At 38.0% G+C, this 9189-nt stretch overlaps 1 long non-coding RNA gene across 1 annotated transcript; it reads right to left on the bottom strand.

Moving 5' to 3' along the window:
• Positions 1-1858: 1858 nt before the first annotated feature.
• Positions 1859-8008, bottom strand: LOC127023333 (uncharacterized). Its single transcript, XR_007767422.1, has 3 exons — positions 7872-8008; positions 7542-7626; positions 1859-1922 (listed from the first exon to the last, which is right to left on the bottom strand). It is a non-coding gene; the product is annotated as an uncharacterized LOC127023333 (long non-coding RNA).
• Positions 8009-9189: the final 1181 nt, after the last annotated feature.

The raw sequence follows: 9189 nt of genomic DNA, 5'->3' as shown, positions 1-9189 counted from the left end.
TCCAATCGCACAACACTGCACTTGCTTCTTGGCTCTGTTGGATACCAAGGACAAAACGGTGCATTGAATTACAAAGCCATGATCTTTTATGTATGAAACCCCCCCAAGTTCCTAACGTTTTCAACCAACACAGTAAGGCATTCTACCCCACCTTCTCTACCTGGAAGTATTTACCTTCGAGACTGAATGTTTGGTCAAGAGCATCACAGTGTTGAATCCTAACAATGACTGTCAGCCTCCTGGACTGCGTTACCTACAACTGAAATAATGTCTCACAGAAAGCTGCTGCAATAGCAAGCGAACCCCCCCCCCCCCCCCCCCCGCCCAAGGAAAACTTCAGCACTAATCTTCAACGCCTCAGTGAGGAACAGAAACTCTCCCTTTGAGGGCCAGCAGAAAGTCCTGGGGTATGCTGGTCTACCAGCCACTGCCTGAGCAAATGCACTCAGCAGCACATGCTTCACTCTTCCAGGATACCTGTAGTTCTACCAAACCTTTTCTAATGTAAATCCTGCTTCCAGTTTACTTTGTTTAGGCCCCCAAACACCATAAGTTACCAAGGGAAGGGAAGGAATAACTATATAGAAAATTGCAAACATTAGAGGACTAAAGGCTAAGATAGTGGGAGGTTGGGCATGGGACAAAAACAAGATGGAAAAACTAAGAGCTAGTAAAGAACACAGTCTCACTGGTATCTCTTCAGTGTTTGTGAAGAGTTAAAAAAGGCTTTGACATCGGTATGGGAACAGCTGGACCCAAAACCAAAGATGCCTTGCAATTCTCTTGATGGTGTGGCATTTCATACTACTGTTATCTTTTGTGATATGCAGTTAGGCTAAGATGACAGAGTAAGCTATGAAGCTGTAAGGTAGCAAGTCTGATAAATACTTCATTAAAAAATAGAGACTTTTAAAATATAAAAGTTTCATACAGGTTTGCACAGTCCTTTGTACAAATCTGAAACTAATGACTTCGATTTGTCACTTGGACATGTCGGTTAACGAGTGGAATCAAAGATCCAAAGATGTTGATTTAAACTTGGGAGGGTCTTTTAGCACATGTCATGCTGGACATATCACACACAGAGCAAGATGTGGCTACATTAGATGGGTGAACCAGCAACTCAGAAGGTAAGAATCTGAGAGGGTCAGAAGACTATAAAGAAATTAAATGTTAAGTAGAAATGGTTAAGTTCATGTAGTTACTGTGAACAAAGAGTCATTACTGAGTCTGAAAATATACATAAGCATGGATTTTGTTCAGTATATAAAGGAATCCAGAAATACAGCATGTATGTTGGAGAAGTTCCTCGTGTCAGAAACAATGAGAAATATGTTTGCAGAAATCAAAAAAGAAAATGAGACGTTGTAAAGACAGTGAAGCTGCCAGTCTAGAGTGGCCTGGGAATCAAAAGGTCAACCCCACATTCAAATAAGAGCCATCTGTAAGTGAAGATACAGCATTTTGAGGTAATAAGATAGTGATGTTACCAGTACTGTAACCTAACATATTTCAGTAAATATACAAAGTCATACCTGCACAAAATCCTGAATGAAGAAGCTTCTGATGTAGTATCTGGGCCACAAATAAATACAGAGACCAACCACAATATACAGACCTGCTAAAGAGTTCATGATGTGATGAAATCTATTTCTTTATTTTCCTTGTATTATAAACTGTAGCATTAAGTAATTTTCTGTCTGAGAGTGGGGAAGATGTAGCAGATTGGCTCTTTAGCAGCAAGAATTGTTTTAAATGGGTCTGAGAGACAAAGATGATGAATTCAGTCAGTGCTTACCTATGTTACCGAAAACCGGTTCCTTTACACCTCTCCTGCTGAAGGTTCTGTCTCAGCTCTGCATCATTGATTCACAGTCTACAAGTGAGGATGCCACAAAATAACATGTGGACTGTGTAGCTGCCTGATAGAAAAAGAATCCTTAGGGACTACTGCAGCATAAGATAATTATAATAATCGCAATCTATGATTTCCCAAGATTTCTTAGGTCTGCCTGTGTTACCCAGATTCACAATGTTTTGCAAGATCTTGAAAGAAAATATGCAAGTACTTGCAAGACAATTTAATGAAGTATGAAAAACAGTAATTCAAGATGCCTATAGGAAAGATCTTACCATTTTACACAGAATAACTAGCTAGCTAATCTGCCTGCCTTTTTGCTTGAAGGTAAAAGGCCCAGTACATTCATCTCCCTGTTAAAACCATTAGTAAAACTTGAAACCATTACTAAAACTTCTGGTAGCTTACATAAAAGAAGATGGCTCACAGTCTTTGCAATAACTGTCATTACTCATTAATGTCTACACGCTACTCCAAGGACTTTGATAGTTTTCTTCCTATTGAACTCATTTAAAAACCTTAAATAGTTTCCTGAGATCAGCTAAATGTCCTTTCTATAGCAACTGCTTTTCTTTATTAAAATTCACTCCCATCTTGTCTCATCTTGTGTCTGAATTAGATCCCACCTTTTTATGCATCACTGTGATCTAGATTTTCCATTCCATAGTTTTGCTTTTATTTTGTGTAAAAAACCTTCCTTTAGCAGCATCCTAGTTTTCCTTTTGATTAATTTCCTTGCTCTTTCCTGCAGATAACTTTTTTCTTCTTTTTTCCTCTATCAGCTAAGCATCTTTTTCTTTGAAGGGTCAGAGACACTGCCTTACTCTGTGTGTGCAATTCTAGCTGACATTAATGGGAATCCCATGTGCAGGTCTTAGAGTCAGAGATACTCCAGAGGGTCAAAACCCTTAGTCACTTGCCAAATGTTGTGCCTAAATTAAAGACTTACTGAAAGAGAAACAAACAGAAGAGAATTAACTTGGTTAAAATAATAAGACAAAATAAAACATACACTTATGCCCACATACTTATCTGAGAAGAAGAAAGCATGAGGAAAGGCAAAATTAGCATCCCTGAACTTGAAACAGCTCCCTCTTCATGAGGGCAAAAAGTGTACTTTCTCTGTTCCTAATATATATCAAAAATTGTCGTAGACTAAGAAACTTGTACTTAAACCTCGGTGATCTTTAAATTTAAATTAGCGTTGAAAATTTCAGCTACCCAGGATGAAGTGAGCCTTTGACAGGGCACTTGAATAGTAAAAACATGACAGAAGTAGCCAGTCTAAGATATGACATGGCTCTGAGAAGCATCCCTTTGAAGCCATTTTCAGTCCAATAAGGAAGATTTCCTCTTCTGGTTCACCTCTGGCTGTACTGTTCAGGCTTTTTGGGGTCCACATGGGGTTCAACTAGGACAGTGTGGAAAAAAGTCCAGTGGAGGAGTATGGCAACATGCACAAAGGTAGGGGAAAAGCTACAAAAATCCTCCAGTGAACTCCAGTGTAGCCAGGAAATTACAGAAGTTCTGGGTATGCTGCAAACTGGTAGACTCAGATAACATGGCACTGACATGCAAGAAGTACCTGGAGGGGATAGGAAGGGTGCCTGGGGCAGCAGGAGATGGAGGGGTTTATTTAAATCCTTTAGTCCTGGTCTATGAAAGAATCCAAACTGGAAAGCTGGTGATTTAGGTTATTGATTAGGTAAAGAATCAGATGTTTATTTTGGACATCCATTTAATGAAAGCAGCAAGTGATACACCAGAACCCTCACAACAATCTTTCCTTATTAAAGAATGGATTGACAGAAAAAAATAAATCAAGAGATTCTCTGTAAATCCAAGCATCACATCTCACAGAGCTATCCTTCACAAAATATTCTGCATCTTATTAGTGTTTATATGAAGAAGAGGAACCAAACTTTCTCCTTTTATTGTACTCTCCTAATAGCATGCAAAATAATCAAAATTCACAGAGACATGCTGTCTTCTTAGTGCCTTAAAAGCTTCATTTAACGCATACATTTCCTTGCTACCTCCTTACTTTGCTGAGTGCCAGGACAAGGAGTCTCTGTTGTGTCTGATTTCAGAGACAGCTTCAAGCTTCTTTTTCAGAGAATTATATTATTTTGGACTGTTAGCATTATTGTCAGCATAAAGCCTTATAATAAAGGCTGCTTAACCACCTATTTCAACAGATACAAAGATACTGTAAATCAGACGATAAGATGTGAAACAGATTGAAACTTGAGATTGAAACTCAACACTTGATCCTACCATTTCTTGCACTTGGCAAGGCATATATTCTATCTGTTCCTCTACAGTAGAAAATTGGAAGGATGTTGAACAATGTGAAGCCATTTAGCTTGATCTGAACACTTTAGAAACATAGTGGGGCCAAAGTAACTGAACTCCGACCATGAAACAAGAAAGCACTGATATACTTTCAGTTAATGGAAAAGTTGGAAACAGTGGCTTGTAGATATGTTCTTTATTGAAATGTTCTTTGGGTTTTTTGATAGGCATGTGAATTAAGAATTGCCTTTCAAATCTCGTTAAAATTATTATAATTCCAATTTTATTTTGTTCCACTTTTACATCTCCAATTACTTTGCGCAGATTCTGTAAACAGGTGAGCACAGAAACTCAACTTGAATGGGAGGCTACTTGCTTCATAGTAATTCTGCTGTACCCTTTCTCTTTCTTTTCTAAGCAACGACACTGTGCTTTGGGAGGAAGACGGCAAGCTTTTTTTGGCATTGCAGCATTGTGAACACTGTCACATTCAGATTTCTTTGAATTTAATCTTTCTCTTTTTCTCTTCTGCTTTTATATGCAAGCTGCTTCCTTCCTAAGCACTACATAGAGGGGAAAATATGAAATTAGATTTTAGTCCTTCTTACTTTTAATTTCAATCTAGAGGTGAAAAAGTAACATGAAATGTAACATTTCAGTAACAGCACCAAAAGGACTGATGACCTATCTTTTAATTTTCTACTCCTTTATTCTTTTATATGTTGAAATATCTTCATATATGTAATTTTCTTCTGTCTTGCACACAAGAATCACCAGTCAACCATGTGACATCAGTACATTATTCAGATCCTAAACTAGTCAAATTCTGCTTGCACCAAAGGAAAAAAATCCTTCACTTACTTCAATGGAAGGATTCATGTCACCTTTCCCAACAAGAATTGGTGGCCATACTTAGTGGGAAATGTTAACTTTGTCTATATTACTGGCAGAGGACAGAAAAGCTGACAGCATTAATGGTCACAACAAAGACAATGAAATCAGAGTCTTGAACTAAAACAGTTCTATGCAGTTTGCAATACTGAAAGCAAAAAAGTGAGCAGTATGGTGTATATATATGTTTTGAATTTCAAAGAAAATTAAGTAAGCAACAAAAGGTGTTGGATAGTAGGACCCACATCAGCCCCCCCAAAAATAAAAGAGGTTGATTCTTATGCATAATGTCTGCTAGAGCTTTCTGAATGTAGATGGATAGGCAGCTAGAATGAAGGATACTATCCACAGACTCAATCCTGCAAATGCTTACATGCGTGAGCTCTACCTTTTACACAGAACCAAAGGCACCTGCATTTATGATTACTGGAGAAGCCCAGCATTTATATATTGATCAAAACACCAGCAGTTGTAATGAACAGTTAATGAGTCTGTTAAGCCCTGTTCTGCTCTTCATACAGAACATTCCTGCAACAGGAGGCAGCAGCTTAGTCCTACTGTGAAACATCTAAGTCAGGAAATGTGTGATGTTAGGTAAGCAACAGTAAATTAATTACACTAGGCGCTTTTGGTGTGCAAGCAGAGGATATTGGTATAGATGTTTGCTCACAGCAGGTAAGCAGTGGGCTGTTGGCTTGATGCAGAAATTACTAAGGGATACTTTATATCTTTTCCTTTGTTGGAGATCAAACCACATTTTAAAGATTATTTTAATGTTCATTTGTTTGCATTTCCTTGGACTGTCGATATGCATTTTAGGACCTGGTTGTACCCTCACATTCATTAATGCACAAAAAGAGTAACTCTGCAAAATGTCAAACCTACAACAGGAATAAAAAGAAACGCTGTGAAGTGAAGAGCAAGGATTCATTCTTTTCTGGAGCAGTATAGGGTCTTAGACAAAAAAGAATCATGGGGTTAAGTAGACATGAAGTTGTAGAGGTGTTTCTAAAGGAGCATGCTTCTGAGAGTGCACGCTGCCCAGTGAATTTGAGGTACTGGGACAGAGATGAGGAAGGGGTGAGAACAGAACAAGTTTCTCTCTGTTGCATGAATCCTTCTTGGAAAGAATAGGTGTAGCAGAAAAGATCACAGAAAATTTCTAATCATGTTCCACCATCTGGGAAAAGAAATCCACCGCATCTAAAGCCAATGCCTGTGCCATACACTGGCAGCAAAGACTGAGGCCTTAATATAAACTTAAAGTATTAAGCATTCCTGTTCAAAGGCAATATTGCTCCTGCTGAGCATATTCTGCTTCCTCCACTTCTTCATATTTTTCAGTTAGAAAGACTGAGTTGAACTCTGAGTCCTTCAGAGTCTAATAGAAGTTTTATCCACCTTCAAGCTAGAGAAGACACAATTACTGGGAGCATAAGATCACAACCAATTATAGTTTGATCATTGATGCTGCAACTGTGATGGGAAATTTTGCCCAAATATACAGTCACAGTGTAAAAGACTTCTGAAACCATTCAATTCTGTGCAAAATAGAGGTGCAAGTTTATAGAGGCATTGGAAAGCTGGGGAAGGTGATAGGAAAAGGAGCTAGCTAGGGGGTTTCTTTAGGGCTTTGCAGTATATTATTTGCATGATTTTATACTTGTGCAAACCCAGCAAAATATAGGATTGACCCCAAATGAAATAAGTCTCTGCTGCAAATTTAGTGTAAAGTTTATTTTTGAAAGATGCAGCTTTTACCTGCAGAGATTTTTCAGCCCTGTTTAATATGAGATCCTTTATTACTAAATCTCTCCCAGAGATTGAATAGTCCTTTCAAAAGGGGGGAACAGGCAATTTTGTTGATGTTTAGACCAAATTTCAACTTCACCTGGTATAAATGCTCAAGTATCCTAGAGGAGGAAAAAAGACTTTTTTCGCCTCTTTACTAAACAACCAAAGCCCTCTAATGGCAAAATCAATTTTGACATACTTGTCTGTTTTAACTCTTCTGAGCCTAACCAATGCAGAGCGTGTGTATCTAAAGTAATGTTTATTCTCAGCATACATAGATTGATACAAGAGAGAGTGCTAAACTACCTGTGACATTTTCCGTTGACATTCCAAAACTAGAAGTTTTGACACACAAGCTGAGAGTCCTGCTGATGTCTTTAGGAACTGCCTCAGACTGACTGTTTCCCTCTTCTGCAAGACATTTGAGCTGCATATAAGTTTATCAGCACAATGGCCATGCCAACAGGCATGCTATCTTCTGATTCACTATATGCCTAATTATATCCACTGGCCACATTCATTTGAATAACTGGCCCAATAAATGGCCATTTTTGCTATTAGAAACCCCTTACTAATATTTTACAAAGCTAAGAAAAAAAATAGGCTGAGTTACCACTGTGTTATTCGTCTAGTTTAAAAAGTGGTAAAGATGCACATTGGTTTGGGCACTCACCACTCAAAGGAAACAACTTGTCTATTTTACCTTCAGTCAGGCAGTAGATCTCATGGGAACTTCAAAGACTTCTCCTAAGGCCAAAAGCTGAAGATTCTTCATGTTTAAAGGAGCTCTATGTTATTAAATTCACAAAAATAACACAAGAATTGGGAAAATAATGATTTTTTCCTCAAGAGCAATTGAACAGTGAACAATATAATCTATACCATCCTAGAAGGAAAACTGAGAAATTAAACATTAAAAATATCTTTCAACGACCAAACCCAAACAAGGTTATAAGCATGTATTAAACATTAGGCATGTAAGTATTGATCTTAAATTAAACAGATGTGATACAGGAAGAGATCGTGGGCTCACCGTTACTTGGAGATGAATTAGAACTCTTACTAAAGATAAAGTGCATAATCCATCTTCTGGAGAAAATCCTGCAGCTTGTTTACAAAGGACCACACGAAACAGTTGGAAGTACGTGGTTATGCTGATCAGTTAGAGCTGAAATACTGAACAAAGGATGTGTCAGACTCTGAGTGATTAGCAAGATAGATACCAGACCTATAGAGAAATACGAGAATACCCCAGTAAAAAAAGGGAGAAAAACCCATGAGAGCTGAAATTCTCCAGAAATGTGGAAGACAGCTACAGAAGGCTTAAATAATGTGGCTTTTTGAATCAGCAAGGAGTGGTACCAGCGATAGTCAGAGGGTTTTTTGGGTTTTTTTTCTTTCTTTTCCCTCACAATAGCTTATTCTCAAATACTTGATGTTTTTAAATAATTTTCTTTTAAGTTGGGCAAAGGAGACTAGGCATGAACTGTATTAAGGAAATTTGAGGGATAGTGCTTGAAAATTAAATGTAAGGGATATAAAGAAAGTAAAGCACAGAAAAGCTTGCATAAAGACAGTCTTTTTGCTATTCCAAAAAATGATCTATCATAAACACATCTGCCACCAACTTTCCTACCCTTCCTTCCCCCCTCTCCCCAATATAGAGGTTACTTTTTCAGTTACAAATGAGTGGGTTGCAATTTATGCCATTTTATGCCTTGAATTCAAACATCTGAGAAATCTGGACAAGCATTTTCACATCACTTGGTAAAACTCAAGAGCATTCATCAACACAACTAAAAAACAAACCAAAAAAAATCAACAACAAAGCCTGCCTTGTCTCAGAGTGTGATTGCATGAGCTAGTGTCATGGACGAGACTCAAGAAAGCAGGTCAGGTCATGTGTACCAGAGAGATTGAACAGTGTGTTTATTTCCAGTAATTAGATGCAAATCCAATTAGATATAGGTCCGCATGGCCCCATATCCAGAATCCAAAAATTGGTGGAAATCAGTATCCAAGTAATAAAATATTTTTTGGAATCTGGGTTGTCATCTGTTGACATTTTGTATGGCAGGAAATTAAACCCAGAAATCCCTCTAGTGTTAGGTACAAGTGCTCTAGACGGGACAAAGGAAAGTTAGTCGTGAGGCTGTGGCTCCACGATTCTGCCTGTGCCTTCAGTTGCATCAATTTTCATTGCAATCATTTTCCCCCAACAGTGAATTCAAACAATGAATTATGAAAAAACACCTTATTAGAGAGTGTTTTTAATCTACCAGCTTGCTCCCTGGTGGAACTCTAGAGTGGCTGACCTGTATGGCAGGTCGTCTTTCCTTGAGAAAAACAAA

The sequence above is a fragment of the Gymnogyps californianus genome, chromosome 17, assembly GCF_018139145.2.
Source record: "Gymnogyps californianus isolate 813 chromosome 17, ASM1813914v2, whole genome shotgun sequence".
In the NCBI taxonomy this organism is placed as follows: Eukaryota; Metazoa; Chordata; class Aves; order Accipitriformes; family Cathartidae; genus Gymnogyps; species Gymnogyps californianus.
This window is presented reverse-complemented; position numbering and strand designations above follow the sequence as displayed.